The sequence below is a fragment of the Notamacropus eugenii genome, chromosome 1 (assembly GCF_028372415.1).
Source record: "Notamacropus eugenii isolate mMacEug1 chromosome 1, mMacEug1.pri_v2, whole genome shotgun sequence".
Classification (NCBI taxonomy): domain Eukaryota; kingdom Metazoa; phylum Chordata; class Mammalia; order Diprotodontia; family Macropodidae; genus Notamacropus; species Notamacropus eugenii.
The window spans coordinates 676,343,308-676,367,491 of NC_092872.1; the positions used below are offsets into that span (position 1 = coordinate 676,343,308).

General features: G+C 40.3%; 1 long non-coding RNA gene across 1 annotated transcript in view; it reads right to left on the minus strand.

Annotated features, from left to right (window-relative positions):
- Positions 1-1,035: 1,035 nt before the first annotated feature.
- LOC140521135 (uncharacterized) overlaps positions 1,036-24,184 on the minus strand; it is an 84,384-nt gene continuing 61,235 nt past the window's right edge. Inside the window, exons 2-3 of the long non-coding RNA XR_011972810.1 lie at positions 6,393-6,597; positions 1,036-1,394 (exon numbers count right to left, since the gene is read on the minus strand). This is a non-coding gene — a long non-coding RNA (uncharacterized lncRNA). The remainder of the gene's footprint in view (positions 1,395-6,392; positions 6,598-24,184) is intronic.

Genomic DNA, 24,184 nt, shown 5'->3' on the forward strand with positions numbered 1-24,184 from the left:
CCCTCTTTGGAAGGGAGAGAAAGACAATGAGCAGACTAGATGACATACAACAGGCCTTCTGGGAAAGAAAATTACTTGTGCTAGAGAGAGATGATTCCCCCAAAGAGTTTAAAACCTTTTTTTCAGTTTAAACAAGCTTCAGATTAATATCTAAAACTCTGTAAAACTTCTTGGTGATTGGGTGGGGGAAACCCTAGAACTGAGAACTTCTAGAGGATGAGTTTTCCTGGCAAGAACCTTAATGAGGAAGAGGATGTCTCTTTCTAGGCTTGTTGAGTAGGTCCCATAAGACACTGGTTATGAAAATGCTTTGAAAAGCAAATGCAATTATTATTTTCAGGCTATTAGCCCTATTCCCCTTTAGGGAAGGAGCACTTATTGCTACAGGAAGATTTTCCTGGTCTCCTGTTGATTATCTCCAGCATCTCCTACTTATATCGTTTGTATATAGTTGTTTGCATGTTGTCCACCCCATTACGCTGTGAGCTTCTGGAGAGCAGAGACTGTTTATTTTTATTTTTCTTTGTATTTCATTGCCATCACAGTGGGTGACACATAGTAGGCCTTTAATAAAGGCTTGTTGATTTGACTGTCCTGGTTTGGTGAAATGTAGTAGGATACTGATCTCCATAGCTTGCCTCTGTCATCGCTGAAAATACAGAGAAACTGGGAGACCTCGTGATGTAAACATCTGGTGCAGCTTGATTTCCAGCTCGGTGACTGCCCCAGTGAAGGAATGAGCCCAGCAGGATGCTGGCTCAGCTCTGTTGATTCTCAAAGGCACCCACTAGCACACCTGCAGGAGAGCCCTTTCCTTTGCCCACAATTTGCTATCTTTCAGTTACATAACCTTTCTCCTTCGGTGTCTGCATGCACAGAAATCCCTTATGAATGAGGGTTTCCCTATGTCTCCCTCACCTTGGAGCATTTCTGCAGTGGTCCATGTCCCCTTTGCCCTAAAGGCAGCACTCATCCAGGCTGTTCTTCCCTAGGTAACCTTGAGATCAATGTTCCCTGAAAGGATGAAGTTTTCAATCAATTCAATAAGCATTTATTATGTGTCAGACAATGGGCTAACACCTGAGAATACAAATGCAAGCAAAAAGGAAGACAGTCCCTGACCTGGAAGAGCTTACATTCTAATGAAGGCAAAACATTAAAGGAAGCTGGGAGGAGAAAGGGGAAGGAGAACAGTCAGGAGTTCATCCTGGAAAAGAATGAAGAAGACGACACTGGCCTGAAAACCCTCCTTAAAATGGGCTTTCTGGGAGGAACCAGTCAATGAGAGGGAGAGGCTGAAGAGGTGCAGGGTCCATCCTTGGAGGAGTGAGCTTGCAGAGTGAAGAGATACCTAGAAGATGGTAGAGAAAGTCCACAAGAATCAAGACTGCAACCTGGAATGGAAACAATTACAATTAACAAATTAAAAAACAATGAACAAATATTGCTTATTTTCTGCTATTGCTATGCCTCCCACTGAAAACTGCCCTCTCCCCAGTGGTTCTGGTCCCAGTTCAACACATTCCAGAATGATGACCTCCCCATAACACACCCCAGGTCATGCTCTGCCCACTCTAAATTTTCTTTTTGCATATGCATTGGCTATGGAGATCAGTATCCTAGTACATTTCACCAAATCATGACAGGCATAATTCCCCAGACAGTGTGTAGGAAGAAGGTAGTGAGTGAGTCACATTATATACCCTATCCCTGAAGTATACCTCTTTCAGAAGCTCAAATCTGCTCTGGCTTCAGGAATCTGCGAGCTAGGAGCTCACAGATAAAGGAACAAATTTCTCTAAGACCATGGAATGACCCTAAATCCAAACACTAGATAGCAAGTTCCAATAGAATGGCATCTCCTTGAGGATAGGACCTATTTCGTTTGTTCCATTTTGTCTCCAGTATCTAGAAATGTTCTAAACAAATACTGCAGTACCTTTTCCAAAAATGTCTGTTTAATTTAATTGAATCGAGCTAAGCATTGACATTTTCCTGAAGGGCAAATCCCAAGTGCCTGTGACCAAAGCAATTTTTTTTCCAAACTTTGTGGTTCTACTTTTGACCTTGAGTGACATTGATGGGACCTAGGAAGTCTGGAAATTTAGAATAGCCACAGGAATAAATAGGGGAGGAAAACTGAAACAATGGAACTAATTCTCATTCGTCAAAATTGCCATATGTAATAAATGAGCAATGTCATCTTCCATTTAAATTTTCCTTTGATGTCTGATTGTGGCCTGGAGGTGAATCTGGAACCTCAAAGGTTATGCTAGTTGAGCACAAATGCTGGCAGGTCCTAAGAAGTTGAGAAATCTCCAAGGATAGTCCAGTGATAGGCTTCATGGATGTCCACTGTGCCTCAATCCCCTCACCTTGACTTCTAGATTCCTTCCAAATTCAGGTCAAATCCTACCTTCTGCAGGAGTCTTTTCCCCTCACTCCACCCCCAATGCCTTTCTCTCTCACATTACGTTAATATACTCTCTACACAGATAGTATGTACCCAGACATGTGGCCTCCTCTATTACAAGGTATGTTCTTGGAGGAAAAGTTTGCATTGTGGTTTTTTGTTGTTTTTGTTATTTCTCTTTGTAACCCCAGCATTTAGCTCAGTGTGTGGCCCATGATAAGTGCTTATAAATACTTGCTGACTGATTGATTGTTAAACAAGGACCTGCCTCACTAAGAATACAGAGGCCCTTTCCAAGAAGTTAGGCCATCCGGAGGATAATTTTTGAGTCATATCAGCTTATGAAGATCCATCCTCGGTAGGGGGGATCATGACCTGCATCAGTAAAGGGAATGTTCACATGAACAAAAAAATCAATAACTTCTGGAAGACAGAAGTGTGTAACAATATTTTCTCTTTTTTTGTGAGCTTTTTTAAAAAATTTATTTAACTTTTAACATTCATTTTCACAAAATTTTGGGTTCCAAATTTTTTCCCCATTTCTCCCCTCCCCCTACCCCAAAACACTGAGCATTCTAATTGCCTCTATCACCAATCTGCCCTCTCTTCTATCATCCCTCCCTTCCCTTGTCCCCATCTTCTCTTTTGTCCTGTAGGGCCAGATAACTTTCTATACCCCATTACCTGTATTTGTTATTTCCTAGTAGCAAGAACAGTACTTGACAGTTGTTCCTAAAACTTTGAGTTCCAACTTCTCTTCATCCCTCCCTCCCCACTCATTCCCTTTGGGAAGGCAAGCAATTCAATATAGGCCATATCTGTATAGTTTTGCAAATAAATTCCATAATAGTTGTGTTGTGTAAGACTAACTACATTTCCCTCCATCCTATCCTGCCCCACATTGCTGTTATTCTTTCTTTTGATCCTGTCCCTCCCCAAGAGTGTTGACTTCCAATTGCTCCCTCCTCCCATTTTCCTCCCTTCCATCATCCCCCCCACCCTGCTTATCCCCTTCTCCCCCACTTTCCTGTATTGTAAGATTGGCTTTCATACCAAAATGAGTGTGCATTTTATTCCTTCCTTTAGTGGAATGTGATAAGAGTAAACTTCATGTTTTTCTCTCACCTCCCCTCTTTTCCCCCCACTAAAAAGTCTTTTGCTTGCCTCTTTTATGAGAGATAATTTGCCCCATTCCATTTCTCCCTTTCTTCTCCCAATATATTTTTCTCTCACCGCTTAACTTCATTTTTTTTAAGATATGATCCCACCCTATTCAATTCACTCTGTGCTCTGTGTGTGTGTGTGTGTGTGTGTATGTGTGTGTAATCCCACCAACTACCCAGATATTGAAAAGTTTCAAGAGTTACAAATATTGTCTTTCCATGTAGGAATGTAAACAGTTCAACTTTAGTAAGTCTCATGACTTTTCTTTGCTGTTTACCTTTTCTTGCTTCTCTTCATTCTTGTGTTTGAAAGTCAAATTTTCTTTTCAGCTCTGGTCTCTTCATCAAGAATGCTTGAAAGTCCCCTATTTCATTGAAAGACTATTTCTTCCCCTGAAGTATTACACTTAGTTTTGCTGGATAGGTGATTCTTGGTTTTAGTCCTAGTTCCTTTGACTTCTGGAATATCATATTCCACACCCTTCGATCCCTTAATGTAGAAGCTGCTAGATCTTGTGTTATCCTGATTGTATTTCTACAATACTTGAATTGTTTCTTTCTAGCCACTTGCAATATTTTCTCCTTGACCAGGGAACTCTGGAATTTTGCGACAATGTTCCTAGGAGTTTCTCTTTTTGGCTCTCTTTCAACCGGTGATTGATGGATTCTTCCAATATTTATTTTGCCCTCAGGTTCTAGAATATCAGGGCAGTTTTCCTTGATAATTTCATGAAAGATGATGTCTAGGCTCTTTTTTTGATCATGGCTTTCAGGTAGGCCCATAATTTTTAAATTGTCTCTCCTGGATCTATTTTCCAGATCAATTGTTTTTCCAATGAGATATTTCACATTATCTTCCATTTTTTTCATTCTTTTGGTTTTGTTTTGTGATTTTTTGGTTTCTCATAAAGTCATTAGCCTCCATCTGTTCCATTCTAATTTTGAAAGAACTATTTTCTTCAGTGGGCTTTTGAACCTCCTTTTCCATTTGGCTAATTCTGCTTTTGAAAGCATTCTTCTCCTCATTGGCTTTTTGAACCTCTTTTGCCAATTGAGTTAGCCTGTTTTTTATGGTGTTATTTTCTTCAGCATTTTTTGGGGTCTCCTTTAGCAAGGTGTTGACCTGCTTTTCATGCTTTTCTTTCATCTCTCTCATTTCTCTTCCCAGTTTTTCCTCCACCTCTCTAACTTGATTTTCAAAATCCTTTTTGAGCTCTTCCATGGCCTGAGCCCACTGAATATTTATTTTGAATGTTTGGGATACAGAAGTCTTGACTTCTTTGTCTTTCCCTGATGGTAAGCATTGTTCTTCCTCATCTGAAAGGATGGGAGGAGATATCTGTTCACCAAGAAAGTAACCTTCTATGGTCTTATTTTTTCCCCCCTTTTCAGGGCATTTTCCCAGCTGGTTATTTGACTTCTGAGTTTCCTCTCCACATCCACCTTGCCTCCAGATCCGCCCAGCCAGCGCTTGGGGTCTGAGATTCAAATGCTGCTTCCCAGCCTTAGGGCTTCAGCGGGGCTGGGCTGCTATTCAGTGTGAGATTAAGTTCAGGTGCTCAGGTGGGGGCAGCGCTGCCACAAGGGGCTCAGTTCCCTCAGGGGGTTTATGTGGAGACCTTCAACAATGAATCTGAGCTCCTGCCTGCTTTGGGAGCCCTTGTCCACTGCTGCCTCCACTGCTGCCTCCCGAGGGGGACTGAGTTATGGGGACACCCCACTCCCCTCTAGGCCAGCCAAAAAGACCCTCTCACTGACCTTTGGTGCCTGTGGGTGGAGGGACCTGCACAGCTGCTGGAGATTCTGTCCCTGAAGCCTGCTTAGATCTGCTCCCCTCGGTGCCACCACGAGGCCAAGGCAGGGCTGGGCTCTGCTCCAGGTCCAGTGTGCGATGGACCTTTCATGTCAGTTTTTCAGGTCTCTCTAGAACAGAAATCTCCTCCACTCCATTGTTCTGTGGCTCCTGCTGCTCCAGAATTTGTTGGGAGTTCTTCTTTACAGGTACTTTATGGGCTGTGGGTTAGGAGCTAGCATATGTGTATCTTTCTACTCTGCCATCTTCTGTCTTGTAACAATATTTTGAAGGGAAAAAATGTTACTAGCACCTATATTTCCTCTTGGAGTTTCTAATATAATTGTCAAGATGCTTTGTGGAACATAAGAATTCCCTGAAACTCATTGTAGGAAATACTGGACTGGAATTTTTCATTATGACAGTGACATAAAGGAATATGTGACATTAGGATGGCTTTTATCATCATTTCCATAACGCTGAAGCATTCAGTTAGTTGGGGTCATTGAGGCCCCAGACAATGGCCCAGTTCAGTTGAACTACTGATTTGTTCACTGAGAGTTAGGAGGGTAGTGAGGAAGGAGGGCAGATCTGAGAACTCTGTGTTGACCCTGCCTCAGTGACATTATCCAAAAAGTATGGAGACGCTTTCCATTATTGGGGAGTAAGGGGCTCAGAAATCGATTTCACATGTTAATGATGGCCTTGTGTCTCACTCTCTCAAGCACTGACCACTCAGACTGCTGCTTAAAATGCCCTCTTCCTCTCTCCTTTTCTTTCTCTCATTTCTCCTCCTCACATCTATTAGACTGTGAGCTAGAGAGGAGGGACTGTCTTTTGTCTTTGTTTGTGTCACTAGCCCTTAGCACCATGCACCATGCATATAGTAGGGGCTTAACAAATGTTCGTTGTCTGACTGTCATATCTTCTTCCTTTTTCTGCATTTTCTCCTTCTCCTTTTCTCCCTGATGCCCTTATATCTTCTCTTTCTTTTGTTTCTTATGTCCCCTTTTCCCTCCCTCACCTTTTTCTCCTTTCTCTTCTCTTCTTTATCCTTGATTTTTCTCCTTTTCTTTCTCCAACTTTGCTCTCCACTTTCTTTTCTTCCTCTTGTTTTTCCTCCTGTTCTCCTTCTCCTTTCTTTCTTTCCTCTTTTACCTTCTCTTCTCTCTCTTCCTCCCATTTCGTCTTTTCTTCTCTGAGACAACTTGGCCTTACCTCCCACAAGTCTAGAGGAAGGAAACAAAACCAACTCTTTATTTCCTCACTTAAAGGAAAAAGAAGCATGTCTATTGTCTTTTCAAAGATTTTACTTAAAAATACATTTTATTGATGCTTTTTGTCTTTGTGCTACAAGCATTTCCCAGCCCCCTCTCTAGTTTACCCTCCCTTCAGGGTTCATTAAGCAAAAGTGTAATAAAAATGACATTTTACAATGTATACAATATTCTATCATAGTAGCCTCCTGCCTCTGCTATGATGGAAGGCTAGAGCAGTCATATTTGTATCACTCAAAGAAGATTTAGGGGAGAGCTTCAAGGTCACAAGTGAATCAGAAAGATGGAATGGCATTCTTGAAAGGGCATTAGATTTGCACTCAGAGCTCAAAAATCTTATACTTACTAATTCAGTGACTTTTGGTAATTCACTGTGTCCTTTTTTTTCTCATAAATGATGTTTAAATTACCTATTTCTCAGGGTTTTTGTGAAAAGAGCACTCTCAAGGCTTAATGAAGTACCTGGCACAGAGCAGGTGCTTAATAAAGTTTATTGATTGATTAGTTGGAAATTTTAAAGTGCTTTGGAAATGTAAAGTACTGAAACACAACATCAGATCTTCTTAGAGTCTGGTCACACTCTCTGCCCTCTGTTGAATGCCCTGTCCCCTGCTAGACATGCTTGAATGAGATCTGTCTTCTAGGAAATTACTAATACACAGACCATTTAGTAGGATGACTTCATCATCATCATCCATGTAAAAATTGGACTTCAAAATCACCAATGTTGCTTTATTGACTTACTGTGAGCACCACAGTCTGCCATGCAGAGCATGAGAAAAATAAGACTTATGGGGGGAGGGTTACAAGGAGATCCCGGGGTGATTTCAGTTCAATTTTAGCCACAGAAGTTGCTTAACCTGGATCGAGATTGTAAGGCTTGCCTTCCAGGGAAGGTTTTGCACTAATCCTCCCAGAAGCCTGTTTCCTACTGCAATTGTACTTAAGTTTTGCAGTTTCGAAGTAAGCCTGGGAGTGTTCACAATTGGTACTTCCTTCATTGTGTGTTCCTCCCTCTTGCCCAGGGCCATGCAACCTGACATCCCCATTGCGTTCCCGTACTCAGTTGTACTAGGAATTGAGGTGACATATTTGCAATTAAAGGGTGATGTCAGTTGATACAATGCCACAGACATCAGTTAAGAATTATTCCTAAGGAAAAAAAAAGAAAGCTCAAGATCCAATACAAAAAAAAGGTTGGTAATGGTCCAGGGACCTGACTCATTTGGACTTTGATGAGCGTCCCTGCTAGCTAGAACATGTTGGAGGTTGGAAACTTGTTCCCTCTACATTATAGAAGCGAGAAGCGAAAACCGAAAATAAACATCAGAATAACACCACACCAGACAGTAGCTATTCCTTTACCAGTTAGGGGCTCTGCTAGCTTCCCTTCTATTAGCTGAAGAAGCAGTGAAAATCTTCTATATTTGCTTATCAGTCATTCATTCACAGAATCATCATGGAAATCAAGAATTTTAAAACTTGATGGGAAATAAGAGAATACGTCCTGAAGAGCAATCCCTTTCTCAAAATCTCTGGCCAGATGTCTAGCCTCTGCCTAGAGACCTGCAGTAATAAGGACTTCATCGCCTCACCAAGTAGTCCATTCCAAATTTGATAGAATAGTCTCCCTCCTCACCTCCAACTCCTGACTTTTCTGGCTTCCTTCGTGACAGCTCAAATCCCACCTTCTTCATGAAATGAAACTCTACCTGGTTCCCCTCTGCTAGAGTCTTATCTCTGAAATGACCTTCATTTACACTGTATCTATTTTGTAAGTACATACTTATTTATAAATTGCCTTCCTCCATCAGAATGTGTGCTCCCTGAGGGCAAAGACCTAGTTTACCTTTCTTTGTATCACCAGCACTGGTCACAGTGCCTGATACATAGTAGACACTAGATAAATGCTTGTGATTTCCCTCTAATATTAAGGATGTTCCCTTTAAAATTAACTCCAATTCATCTTGTCAAAATAATAGGGATTATACTAACACTTACATAGCACGTATTATGTGCCAAGTGCTGTGCTAAGTACAAAAACGACAACAATAACTATAATTTACATAATGCCTTGTACCAGTTACTGCTGTTTGGTCATTTCAGTCATGTCTCTACGTGACCTCATTTTGGGGTTTTCTTGGCAAAGATCTTGAAATGATTTGTGATTTCATTCTGGAGAATTTTACATTTTACAGATGAGGAACTGAGGTAGACAGGGTGAACTGACTTTCCCAGGGTCATACAACTTGTAGGTATCTGAGGCCAGATTTGAACTCATGAAGATGAGTGTTCCTGATTCCAAGCCCAGTGCGCTATCCAATGTGTGACCTAGATGCCTTTGCCAGGCTTTGTGCTAAGAGCTAAAATAATAACAATAATAATGATACATATATTTATAGTACCTACTATGCGTCAGACACTGTGCCGAGCATTTTATAATTTATTATCTCACCTGATCCTCACAACAACCCTGGTAGAGAGGTACTATTATTATCCCCATTTTACATATAAGGAAAGCGAGACAAACAGAGGTCAAGTAAATTACCCAAGGTCACACAGATAAATGTCTGAGGTCAGATTTGATCTTGGATTTTGCTGACTCCAGGACCAGGACTCTATCCACTGCACTACCTAACTCCCTAGTAGGAACTTATTTGTTGATGTATGAATCAGTATTAGAATTTTTTCTTTACAAGCAGCAGTAAAGAAGGGGAAAAAAGAAATTTACATAACTTTACTATATATTTAGAAAGAATAGCTAAGTGTACATGATATATTTGTAGTTTTGTGCGCAATCATCTTTTGGAATTTTTTAAACATATTTATTTAAAGTTTTGAGTTCCAAATTCTATCCCTCCCTCCCTCCCTTCTCCCTTTCCTGAGAGGGTAAACAATCAGATATAGGTTATACATATATAATTACATAATACATTTCCATATTAGTCATTTTGTACAAGAAGACTCAAATAAAAGGAAAAAGAATGAAAAAAAGAGAGTGAAAAATAGCATGCTTCAGTCTGCATTCGATCAATATCAGCTCTTTCTCTGGAGGCAGATAGTTGCTTCATCATTAGTCCTTTGGGATTGTCTTGGATCATTGTATGGCTGAGAATAGCTAAGTCATTCATAGTTCTTCATAGAACAATACTGCTGTTACTGGTCTCACGGTTCTCCTCATTTCACTATGTAATCGTCTTTTTTTTATTATATCCTATTTTATGGAAATACTTGTTTTATTCCATAAAGTAAAAATTAAATGATTTTTTTTAAAAGGGAGGAGGAACAGGAAAATTAAAAAAACAAACTAAAACAAAACCAAGTATTTCCAGTCTGCCTCTCTGCCACTTCAACTCATTACTACTTATCCTGCCCTTTGGAGTCAATCCAAATCCTGCTAGTCCCTCTTCCACTGGACAGCCATTCAAATCATGTCCCTCTTACTTTTAGTTTCTCCAACCTATCCTCCTTGGTTACCTGCCATTCTGGCAAACCCCTCCTTCTTCATGCGTTGTAGAGTGCCAGCAGCTTACCCAAAAGAGACAATAAAAATGCTCTAACGATGCTCTGGCTAGGGTAGAAGACAATAGGCCTATCAGCTCCCTCCTTCTAGACATTAATAATCATTAGTATTCACATAGCACTTTGGGTTTGAAAAGTGCTTTACAAATATTATTCTATTTATATCTTGAAGGGGTAGTTATTATAATTACAGATGAGGAAACTGAGGCTAATAATGGTTCAATGACTTGTCCAGGCCTCACATAGCCAGTAAGTGACCGAGCTCAGATTTGAACTTAGGTCTTTCTGACCCCAGGTCCAGCGCTCTATCCACTGCACCTAGCTAAGTGCTAATACCTCTCTAAGACATATTCCATGGTTGACTCAAATTGAGGATGCCCACCACAGGATCTTTCTCCTAAAAAATATTTTTTAGATTACCCACATTCTTCTTCTCTCCCTCCCCTTCTATCTTTGTGTAGTTGATTTTTTAACTCATACTTCAAATTTTATCATTTCCCTTATTCCATTTCATCTTATTTTTAGGTTTGATTCTTCCTTTAAGGATGTCTTTGTAAATTCATCTGTTCATTCATTGTTCCACCTACCATTTATTTGTACACCTGCTACATGCATACAAGGATTTGTGTTATTGTATATTATTACATGTATGTTAAATGCTACATAGCGTATTACATGTAATTATGTGCATATTATATGTCCCGCCATCTTCCTTTCATGTGAAATCTTGAGCACAAATATGAGCTCATTCCAGTTTTAAATCTGTGTTTGTGCGTGTGAGCTTATGATTCTAAGTGTTCCCATGTTCGTATAGTAGAAATCAGAAATTTAAAGATGTCAGCTTAAATTCTACATCTGACATGTAACTAGGCCTTTGACTGTACCCAAATATCTTTACCCTTCTGAGTCTTGGTTTCTTCAACTGTCAAATGGGAATAATATTCTCTGCCCTCCCTACCTTGCAGGATCAAGGTGAGGAAAGAGCTTTTTAGACTAATTGACAATAAAAGCATAAAGTGGTAGCAGTATTGTCTTCATCTTTGCTACATGGAAAGAAAAGTAATTATTGGGAGACAGTCTACTTCTATTCACAGAAGCCTCCCGATCCAAGGGGAATACTGGGGATGCATCATATATTTGTAAAAACAGAAAAACAAAAAGTAATATGCCTACATGGAGGCCTGGAAAAAGATACCCAAATGACTCTGTGCTGGGGTTTTGCATGATTGTAATTTCACAAAAATATGTAATTTAGGAGAGAGGCAATATGGCAGCTCTGCTTGCACTGAAAACATGGGTATATTTCTTACTTATCCATGAAATAAATTATCCTGAGCAAATCCCAACTGCAGAGAAGTCCTTCTCCATCTGTTTTTCTACAAAAGAAAAACAATGAAAATTGCCTTTACACAACAATTACACAACTGAGTCTGGAGTTATAAATCTATAGGAGAAGGAGAAAGGGTATTTTTTAATGGGTTTTGGTTAAGAGCCAAAGATCCTTAAATAAAAATCCTCTCGAAGTGCTGCAATAAACAGATGACGATTAAGCTTAAACAGTCGTCAAGTTAAGTTAAATTCAATTTAACTTAAATATTTATTAGGAGTGAAAGCAAACATAAATGAGGAAAAACAAAATCTTGATTCCACAATTGTTTTCTCTCTTTCCCACAATGTATCTTTGGCTGTTTGGAGGCAATTCAGAGGTTTTATTAACTGGTACCAGAAGGGCTTTACAATCCAATTCATTCCAGAGAAGAATTCATTTGTAATCTTATGGAATGACCAACTCAGAGCCAAAAGGGTTAAAACAAAAATGTGGAGCTTGGGAATGAGGTTGAATGTGAGTGTGTGTGAGGGGGGAGGGAAGTGATGGGGAGAAACAGTTGGCAATGCAGAGATATTTGTCTGGAGAAATACAGATCACCTGAACAGGTAGCAACAAGTCAGCTCTTGGCAAAGGAAGGGGAGACCTTGAATGAATGGACTAACATCGTCCTCCAGTCCTTTAGTATAAACAGATCTGTGATGCTATGTCAGTAGGTGCAGAGGCAGATGGACCACAGTGAGGGAAGGAAGGCCTACAATACCTAGACGTTGAACTCCACTCTGAGTGTTGGCTCTCAGAACAGAGACTGTGCTTTCCTGAGAGTTTAAGCCTTCAGATTTCTGCTCTCCATTACCTAAGCAGGTTTGGGGAGGGATTGAATTCAGATAAACAACTTAAAAATAAAAAAGCTGGTTAAATTCAGTCAGGGATTTTCAGAGTATCTGATTGGTTGATTTTATACGCACATGAGATTTGGCTGTGTTCAGTTTTTTAAATGATTGTGTTTAGTTTTCAAAAAAGATTTTAAAAAGCTATTTAATATCAAACAGCTACAAGGAAGTCCTCCTCTGAGAGGCTTCATTGTGGTTTGGGGGTGATCCTGGGTTCTTCAAGGCTATGCCAGCCGAGAGCAAGTTTTGGCAGGCCTTGCCAAGCTGGAAAGGCTTCAAGGACAAGCCCAGCAATGGACGAGGTTTTTTATCTGAGAATCAGTCTGCATAGAGAATGGAGAAGAGAGACTCCTCACCAGGAGATGGGTAATAAATGGATTTTTTTTTTTTGCCCCATAACAACCATCAGTCTCCTGCCATATAAGAGCCATGGTCCCACAATGTCACATAGACCTGCTAAACAGAGAATACAGAAGGCCTCACAGGCCCATAGAGAGTTTGGAGCCTGGTTGAAATTCCTCTCTGTAGAAGAATGATCCGGGGTAATGCTCACCCCAGGATCTAGGCCCAGGCTTAAATGCACTTGTATGTAGAAGACGTTGCCTGTATTACAAGAGTTGCTGACTGGTCATCCATCACTGCCTAGCCTTTGTTATATGTTAAGATCCTGCAAATTACAGCCAGTTTGATGTTTAAGTACTTCCCTAGGAAATGCATACTAAAGGGAACACGAACACAGCTATATAGGCAAAGTTCCATAGCTATAATGCTCCACCATAATAAAGATGGGAACATGGCTGTCTTATTCTCCTCTCCTTCCAAAATATTCAGCTCCATTATCACAACATAAAGGTCTAGCTAACCCAGAGACCTGCGCTCTCTCTCTGTTTTATTAAGTGGTCTATAGGTAATATCAAGAAAGGAAGAGAAAGAAAGAAAAGAATGAAAAAAGGAAAGGAGGAAAGGAAGGAAAGAAGGAAGGGAGGAAGGAAGAAGGAAAGAGAGAAAAAGGAAAGGAAAGGAAGGAAAGAAAGAAAGAAAAAGTAAAAGAGGAGGGAAGGAGGAAGGAAGGGAAAGAAAGGAAAAAAGAAAGGAAGGAAGGAAGAAATAAAAGGAAGAAAAAGACAGACTAATACCCTTATACTTATTAGCAGCATTTGCTTCACTACTCCTGTAGTTCTATTGAGCTCTCTCCTGATTTTCCTAACAGCAATATAGAACACCGTACACAATGTGTGTTCCAAAAGTCTTAGAAAATAAACCTATACTAAGTATTTTAAAGGACTTCAGTAAGTCTTGAAGTATTTCCCAGAAAAAGTATCATTGCACAGAGGCCCCCATGCTATTCAAACTAGTAGTGCTCCTTGTGGCCAGCAGATTTCATTTGTAAGAAGATCGCGTACTTTAAATATACACTGTATACATGTCAAGTTAAGTCAGGTCAACTAAACACCTATTATGTGCCATAAACAGAACTAAATCCTAGCAATCCAAAGAAAGGCACCATTTGACACCAGAAAACAGGGCTGTTGCTGGATTTATAAGTTCCTTCCCATATTGCACTTCTAGTAACCCATCCTTTCTGCTACAGCCTTCTTGGCTATACATTCTTAAAGAATATCTATTAAGGCACTGAGGGTTAGGATCTATCCTCATGTTTAAATTGGGTGAAATGAGAATATGCCAGGCACAGAGAACAGCGCAGGAAAAAAGCAAAGAGGTAGGAAATGTAGCACAACAGAGAGAGGATTTGGAGGCATCTAAGCTTACTTAACAACCTACTTGACTTTGTTCATGCCCCTTAACTGCTTTGGGCCTGAGTTTTCTCATCTGGAAAATGGGGGATGGGGTGGGGCTTGAATTAGAGGAGCTATAAAGTTCCTTTCAGTTTTATTTTGTGTTTAGGGGCTGTTCAATTTGCTACAGACAACAGGGAGTAGGAATGGGAAACAGGAAATAAGATGGTAGGTGGAATAGAGTCAGCTTGTAGAGGGCTTTGGCTGCCACGCTAAGGGATGTGGCCTTTATTCATTAGGCAGTGGGGAAAAGGAGGAGCATTAATGATTTTTTGAGCAGAGAATGATGTGCTTATACCTGAATACCAGGAAGACAAATCTGACAGTGATGTGGAGGTGGAGTGTGAGGAGTCTGCAGCTAGGGTTCCTGTATTCAGATATAACTTCAAGCTGTTACACTCACTGCCTCCACTTCTCCTGTCACTCACATCTCAAATCTTTGCAATTTATCCTTAGAAATGATCATTTGACTGAATCACTCTCTCCACAGGTGCCAATGATCTCTTAATTGTTCAGTCTGATGGTCTTATCCTTCTCTACCAATTCTCTGCAATGTGACAATATTGACCACTCTCTCTCCTTGCTGGGATCTGGTGGCACTGCTCTCTCCCAGTTCTCCTCTGATTCATCTGTTCCTTCCTTCTCAGTCTCATTTGTTCAGTTTTGGACTCGTTCAGATAATGTCCCTTACCTGTAGGGGATCTCGTGGGCCCTATCCTAACTCCTTTTTTTTCTTTTTGCCATCTTCCTCTTGGTGACCTTATCATCTGCCATGGGGTTAATTATTATCCCTAGGATAATGATTCCCAAATCTATCCAGCTCCAACCACTTCCCTCACCTTCCATCCTGCATCACCAATTGTTTATAAGATTCTTTAAACTGGATTTCCTGGACACATCTCAAACTCAAGATGTCCAAAGGGAAACTTACCCCCACACACACATCCTACCTAATATATTTCTGGCAAAGATACCCCATTCTTCCCATCACCCTATTTCATAACCTTAATTTTTTACTCTTTCTTAAATCATACAGTCAACTATCCACCAAACAATGACACTTCTGTCTCTAAAGTAGATCTCATCACTTTCCCCCTAGATTATTGCACCAGCCTCCTAATGGGTCTTGCTGTCTAAAGTCTCTCCCTATGTTCATCTATTCTCTAAACTGTTGCTACAGAGATCTTCCTTAAGTGCAAACCTGACCATGGCATTATTTGACTCAGTAAACTCCAGTGGCTTCAAATATAAATTCCTAGGTTTATCTTTCAAAGCCCTTTACAACCTGCTCTGGACCTCCTTCCAGCCTCACTGTATGTATATTACTCCCCCCATCCCGCACCTTGTGATCAAGCCGTCAAGGTGACATTCCAACTCTTGTCTCCCCAATTTTATATTGACTATGCCCCAGACCTGGGATGTACTCTGTTCTCACCTGCACCTTAGAGAATTCTTCTCTTCCCTCAAGATGCTGCCTCAAGTGACTCCTCCTATGTGCAGTCTTTCCTGATGCCCTCAGCTGCCCTCCCTCAAGTCACCTTATTGACAATAGCACTTACAATGCAGTATTTATAATATATGTTTCCATACAATGAAACTACTTGGTATTTTTTCATGATTTGTGTTCAGTACAAACTCATTTATGTCTGTGTTTATCTCTTTCCCTGCTCACTTCCACTTCTAATGTAAATGCTGGTTTACTGACTCTCTGTCTCTCTCTCCATCTGTCTCTGTCTCTCTCTCTCTATCTCTGTCTATCTGTCTCTGTCTCTCCCTCATAGGCAATATGACAATTTGACTTGGAGTCAGGAAGACCTGGGTTCAATTTCTCCCTCTACCGAACATTAACTGAGTAACATTGGATGGCTGACTTAAGCTCTCAGCACCTCCAGGCTACTCTTTCAAACTACAAAGTCCACGCTATTTGCTCATCTGCATTGGTGTAGGAAGTCTGCACACTAGAAATTCCCCACAGGAGTGATGGAACAGGCCAGGTCCAGTCCTACTCCACTCCCAATAAATGCAAACAATTATTCCCTTTCCAGATTTCTCCTAACACCTTTCCTGATCTCACCTTAGCATTTATTGCTCTCAACATTTTATTTCCTCCCCTGCCCTACTCCCCATCACTCAGTCCCTCAAGCCTACCTTCTCTAGTAATTATACCAAAAACCTTTTGAAAACAGCCTGAGTTTTATCTGCTTTTGCATTCCCAGACCCAGCCCAAGGCCTTGTATGCAGTAGACATTTAATAAATGGGTATTAAATATGTTGAATATCAGCAGCATAGATGGACATATACATAACTCACATTACCAGGCTGCATATGTGCATTTCTACACAATTTTATAACCTGCACTTACGAGTTGACCAAAGGAGTAGCCATACCTGCAGATACACAGACTAGAGGCGCCCACCCTCCCCTTCCCCCCTTGGCATGGATTGCCCTTTCTGCTAATTCCATCAATATCCTAAATAAATAATTAAGCTGTAAAACATAATTGAACAACAGAAAATAAAGCACAGACAATGGAAGTCAGGGAATGACAAGTGTATTGGAAATCCCCACCATCCATCATCCCGTCAAGACTGTTGAGACGTCGGCTGCCTAAAAGGTTCTCTCTGCCTCATTTCGGCACTGCAAACTAAAGCAGAGGCTTTGCCTTGGCAGAACCTGGCCCCAGATCCCCCAAACACAGTGGTTGTTAACTGGGATGTTCCTTAATTCTATGTGTTAAAAATGATTCCTATGCTAGGGGACCCAGTTGGCTTTTTTGTTCATTTGGAAAAACTTTCCAATCCTAAAGATAATCTGGACCAATATCCCCATTTTATGAATAAAGAAAGGACTTTGCCCAAAGTCACACAGCTAATAAATGGCAGAGCTTAGACTCAAGCTCAACTTCAGCTGAATTCAACAATTATTAAGCATCCACTAGGAGCAAAGTTCTGTATTAGGTGGTAGAGATACAAAGAAAATTGAAAGTTTCTGCCCTCAGGGAGTTTACATTTTAGTGAGGGGTTAGGGTGGGGAGGTGCACACAAGTAAGTATATATACACATGGCCCAGTGCCTCAAGATTTGGACTTACATGCAACGGAATTAATCTTGGAAGATTATCCCCCACGTCCAATAAATTGATTCATTACATCCTTAGTCAAAACTCTTTCTGGGAACCTCTGAATACACCTTTTGTATAATTTTAAACAAAAATCATGTCTAGGTGTCCCTAAATATCACCTATAAGACAGCCAAGGAAAAATGCAAAGACACATAAAAGAACTCATAGGACCCCATAAACAATGAAAAAACGAATGAAAAGACATACAATAGTCCATTAAAAAATTGACACAATTCTCCTCCCTCTCAGTAAATTCCACTTTACTCAGGGACACATAAAATACCCTTGCCTCAGAGAGTAACTAGTGGTTTAGCTCTCCTCCAAAGGGAAACCAAATTTGGGTTGCCTCTTAATGATAAATTCTATTTTTTTCCACTCAGGACCCTATTTAGTCCCAGGATTCATAACATCACCTTGTGAATTGGAATTCACTCAGAAAGGAAACATACCCAGGGTTACTAGACAGAGAACTATCCATGGGAAGAGCAGAAAGCCAAATCTATTCTCTCCCTTCCACCCTTGTTCCATATATTGGGCTTTCCAGGGATTCTATAAGATGGAAATGAGGAGGAATTCCCTGGCTGGTCTTCAAATTTCAGGGTCCATGTATATGATTCTTTTCTCTCCAAATGAGGATGGCACTGATGAAAAATTTCCAGGACTTCCTCTTCTACTAGAAACTTGGGTTCTGGAACACTAGAACTTAGGTTTGCTAAAAGACAATTTCAGAGTCTGACACTACCCATTCATTTATCTTCTCTGATAGAAGATTGAATTTCAGGATCCTACTGCCCAGGAAGTCAATCTTATTGTATCCAAGAGGATGAAGTTCAAGAGCTCTCAACACTTTGCTGACCTGATTCCCATCTCCATGCCTGTTGCTTGGCCGAGAGGTTATGCTACTGCTTCTCAAAGGCTTGGGCAAGGAACTGTCCTATAGATTGTGTGTACAAGAACATGAGGACCACCTATGAATTGCTACTGTATGGAAAAGAGAAACTAACCTCAGGTTCTAGGTTCATTCTAAGCTCAATACTCTTGAGAAGAAAAGTCAAAGGAGAAAAACAATAGAAGCCAAGATGAAAACTTCCATTTATATTTTAGGACAAATGTTGGCTTCCCTTTGTACATACCATCAGAATGTTCATAATCCCTTTGACCCAGCAATACTGCTTCTAGGTCTGTATCTCAAAAAGATCATAAAAAATAGGGAAAAGATGTACATGTACAAAAATATTTACAGCAGTTCTTTTTGTGGTGGTAAAGAAGTGGATATCAAAGAGATTTCCATCAATTGGGGAATGGCTGAATAAGTTGTGGTTATATGAATGTAATGAAATACTATCATGCTATAAGAAGTGAACTTCAGAAAAACCTGGAAAGACTTATATGAAGTGATGCTGAGTGAAGTGAGCAGAACCAGGACAACATAGTACACAGTAATAGCCACAATGTGTGATGAGTAACTTTGATAGACTTAACTCTTCTCAGGAATACAAGGACCTAAAACAACTTCAGAAGACTCAAGATGGAAGATGCCATGCACATTCAGACAAAGAAATATGGAACCTGAATGCAGATCAAAGTATACTATTTGCTCTCTTTTGTTGTTGTTGTTTTTTCTTTCTCATGATTTCTTCCATTCATTCTAATTCCATACACCATGACTAATGTGAAAATATGTTTAATAAGAATGTATATAGAGAGCCTATATCAGATTGCATGCCATCTTGGTGAAGGGGGAAGAGAGGAATGCAGAGAAAGTTTAAAACTTATGGAACTGAAAGCTATAAAATAAAAATAAACACATTTATAAAAAGAAAAAAGAATATTCATCATCAGTCACTGGTACACACCTTCAAGAAAGCACCTAAGATATGTTCCTGCTGTACCTTAAATGTTACAATTAAAGTACTAAGCAAAGGTTCAGCACCTTATAAGCTCAACAAATTGAGCAGGAAACTCCCTTCATCAATCAGTTCTCTACAAGTAAATAGAAATTAATTTGAAGAAGGAGAGAACACTAACCGTGAAGATCAGGAAACATTTCACAGATGAGGTGACACCCAAGCTGAATCTTGAGGAAAGGTAGGGAGTCTAGGAGGTGGAGGTGAGGGCTAAGTCATTCGAGGTGTGGAACCCTCTCCAGCTTGAACCTCATACAGTTATTCTGCCCCAAAGCAACTGTCACCCACAGATTCTAAGGGGTTGTCTATGTATGCAGCTTTCAATTTCTATAATTTACAAGCCTGCACCAGTGAGTTTCCACTTAAGTTAGTTGACACAATAAGCTCAAATCAAAGATATTTACAAAGAAGACCTAGTAAGAAAGTAAGAGTAGTTACAAAACATTACCACCACCACTACCCCAAAAAAAAATCTATGGGAAGAGTGGGCCCAAAATTAAAGTGTGACAATAGGGAGGCAAATATGTAAGGAACATGTGACCAGGATAACATGTGTCTCTACTATTGCCAAATGTCTATATCCTGACTTTCTTCATGGAGTCCCTCATGGAGCAGAGCTTCTCTGTCTCACAGGTTTCTCAGCTCCATTCCTCCCTTCAACTGCTCTTAATTACCAGGGATAACTCTCTGTTGAGTCCAAGGCCAGCTCTCTTCTTTGCTGCCAGAGGATCCTCTCTTTGAAGCTAGTTGAACACCGCCTCTCTGTTTCTATGGGGTGTTCAGGAAGGACTGGCCCTTCTAGTGTGAAGGTTTACCGAGCCCTTCCCAGGGCTGCTCATTCACCTTTGGTGTCCACCTGATTCACATAGCATGCATGGCAGCCACATCTCAGTAAAATTGCTTTGGCAGTTGGGTTAAACCAGGTTGAGGGTAACCAAAAGTTTGCAAACTCATTGGTGAGTTAGGAGAGTGTCTACCCCAAGCAAGTAAAGACTTCCCTGGCAGAATGGACAAATGAGGAGAACTTTGTTCCAACAGCCATGAAGGTGGTTGGAACAGGTGCTGTGGAGAGCTGAGAGTTTGGTCAGACATCAAAGATGCCAATGTCATCCACTGAATCCCAGGCCATCTCCAGTCATCTTCACTTTTATCTAGCTACTGAACTTTGATGACTCAGGAGGAGAGAGTGAGGCTGACAATTTTGTGCAACTGCCTCACTTAAATCCAATTCACACACAAGTCAAAATATCACCCTTGGATGTTATTAGGCTTCTTCAAAATGAAGGACAAACAACAACATTGTGTCTGTTGGGTCAGCGCTATTCTTTTTTCTGAAAAAGCCAGTTTCTTCTACTGGGCAAGTCTTTCTGCTTCATGATTTCATAGCCAATAGGAAGTAAGAAGTCAAGAAAATTCCTTCCCCCTCAGATGCCCTCTGGTATAGGTACAGAGGTCAAATGTCACAATGCTCCTTTCAGGCTTGACTCACCTAAAATGATTTGAACTGTGTTGACTGACTTCATGGGTGACAGTTTTAGCTCTTAAAAAGCCTCCAGGGGAATAGTCAATAATCAGCCAGCCAATCCCAAGCTCCCCTTCCAATTCAATCAACTAACTTGTTCATACTTCTTAAAGGGATGACCAGGCATGGTCACACTTTTTACAGTTAATTTTACACCTCATTAACATAGTAATACCTCATTACCTTTCTTACCTGCCCTTTGCTTTCAGTGACTACATTAACCAGTTGTGGGGAGAGGGAGAGATAAGAAGGTGAAAATCAATAGGTCAAAATCCAGATTAACACTCCCCTTCATCCCCCAGGCATGAAATATGGTTGTGTGAACACACAATCAGAGACATCAGAGATGGAGTGATGAATTTAGATAATAGCTAGTAGACCAGTTTGATTTCCAGATAGGATGCATGAATGGAAACAGCATGAAATGCTTTTGGAAAGAAAGACTGGGGCAAAATTTGGGAGAGCCTTAAATGTCAGGCTGAGGAGTTTGTAGTTGATCTTAGAGGCATGTCTATAGGGAACCAGTAGAGATTCTTGAATGGGGAGTGACACAGTTAGATGTGTGCCTTAGGAGGATTATTTTGGTAGCTATATGGATAATTTATGGGAGAGGGGAGAGATTGAAAGCAAAGTATGATCAGGAGGCTATAGCAAAAATTCAAGTAGGAAGTAATGAGTGCCTGAGCTGTGACTAAGTAGAGAGCTGGGGATATACATGAGAGGTGTTTTGGAGGTAGAATCAACATGACTTGGCTACACTTCTGTGGGGGTGGGAGGAAGTATGGAACTGAGGGAGAGGGAAGAGGAAAGGGTAACTCCACTCATGGTCTTATGTGTGTGTCTAAAAAGACACACGTCTCTTCAACATAAAAAGTTGGCATACGGTCAAGATTAAAGAAAAAATTAATGTCTCGTTTTCTACATATTGAGTCTGAGATGCCAGTGGCGCACCATCATTTCAGAAAGGCAATCTTTTTGCATCTTTCTAGAATATTCTTCATTCCATTCCCCAAAACATCTATTCAAAATCTCTTCTCACTTCAAGACCCTCATACAGCCTCCTTCCCACTCCCTCCAACAAGGACTTTGTCTCCTATTTCACTAAAAAACTTGAGAATATTTACCAAGAATTCCCTCTTCTCCTCATATCATATTGTTGTCATCCTCCATTTATTCATCCCATTCTCTGATGAAGAGATTTCTCCTTTCTAAGGCTAACTCTTCTATGGTCACCTTTGATCCTATCCCATCCTGTTTTCTATAACATATTGAACCCCCTTCTATCCTTCCCACTCTCTTTAATATTCAATCTCTCCTTATCTATTGGTTCCTTCTCTATCCTCTTCAAACATACCCAGGTCTCCCCCATCCTTAAAAAAACACTTCACTAGATCCTTCAGTTCCTAGCTATCACCCTATACTTTTCTCCCTTCCTCATCTAAACTTCTTGAAAAAAGTTTCCTCTCCTTTCTCTTCTAAACCCTCAACCCTCTGCAGCCTGGCACCAACCTCATCATTCAACTGACGTGTTATTTGTCTTTTGTTTTCGAAGAGTACCATGACTTCAGTCAGGTGATGCCATGACTTGAAAGTGAATTGGAGTGAGGGCTGTCACCCAAGGCTCTCTTGATCATTGTTGGACAGTGATGAGCCAGAGTGACCGTAAATAGCAAAACAACTGACTAGGACCTTCCCAAAGTTACTACTGATCTCCGAGTAGTCAAATCTAATGGCTTTTTTTTAAACAACCTTTTTCTTCCATGACCTTTCTGAAGTATTTGACACTGATGAATGCCCTCTCCTCCTGAAATCTCTCTCCTTTCTGGGTTTTCCTGATATCATTCTCTCTTGGTTCTCCTCCTATCTACCTGTCTGAACAATCTTCAATCACCTCTCTTAGATCATTATCAATATCACACCTTTAACTGCAGGCATTCACCAAGACTCTGCCCTGGGAACCAAACTTTTTTTTTAAATGGGATCTTCCCAGCTTGTCCACTATTGGTCTGATTTACATAGTACACAGACTCAGCAGTCCTGTCCTAGCATCACCCATCATATTAGATCAGACATAGAGTTAGCTTTGCCCTACCCTTTGAATTGCTTTGTCTAATGGAAGCCAAGCTATTTCCACCACCCCTCTTAGCTGTAAACTTCTGAAAAATAAATCTGGCACAACACCTGCTGAGATTCTGAATGTTTCCTTGGGGTTCTCCAGAAGTCATGTAGATCATCACCTTCCAATGCGTACCATATGTACAAGTTAATATTTTGTTAATTTTGCATCTGATGCTACATGTCATTTTTTAAAATAGATGCATCCACTGGGTGAGAGTAACTTTGCAAAGTGATCTTTAAAAATAATAAGTTTTAGAATTCAGTACAATATTTTGAATACTCCTCTTATATTTGGTATGATACTTCTGGGATTATCTTAGAACAGGACAGATAAGGCATGAATGTTCATTATTTTGGTTCAACAAGAGAATAAAGTTGTTTTTTCCTATCTAAGCTAAGAGAGAAAAAAAACTCTTTTCTCTACACACTCACATTTTGTGACCTCATGTAGCCCTCACAGGTTTGGTTATCTCTCTGCATATTTAAATAAATATATAGCATACACATACACTCACATAGACACACACACACACACACACACACATATATATATATGGATAGATACATTGCCTATTATATACACCAATATATACATATACATTGCCATATGTATACACCAATTGCCTATTGAATAATTTGACCTGGATACGTCATTGGCATCTCAAATTCAACATAGCCAAAATAAAGTCCATTATCTTTCCCCACAAACCCATGACTCTTCTGAACTTCCATACTTCTGTCAGGGACACCATCATTCTTCCAGCCACCCAGGTTACCAACTTCAGAGTATTCTCAGTTCCTCACTCTCCAACTCCCAATATATTCCATCAGTTTCCAAATCTTCTTGTTTTAGCCTCTACGTCATCTCTTTCATCCATCCTCTCCTCTCTACCTAGAAAGCCTTTTACCTAGTTCAATAGCCTCTTAACTGGGGTCTCTTTGACTCAAGCTTTTCCTCTCTTCAATCCATCCTTTACACAGCTGCCAAAGTGATTTTCTTACAATTCAGGTCTGACCATGTCACTCCTATGCTTAATAAACTTCAGTACCTCCCTATTATCCCAAGATCAAATATAAAGTCTTCTGTGAAAGACCTTTACAACTTTCCTGCAACCTATATTTCCAACCTTATTATTCTTCACTCCCTGTCATATATTCTATGCTTTAGCAAAACTATGCCTTTGTACTGGTGATGATCCCCCATGCCAGGAATGTACCACTTCCTCACCTCTGCCTTACATGAAACCTAAGTTTCTTTCAGAACTAAGCTCAAACATCACTTTTTACACGAAACTTTCCTCTTTTCCCCAGCTACAAATGACTTCCTCCCCTA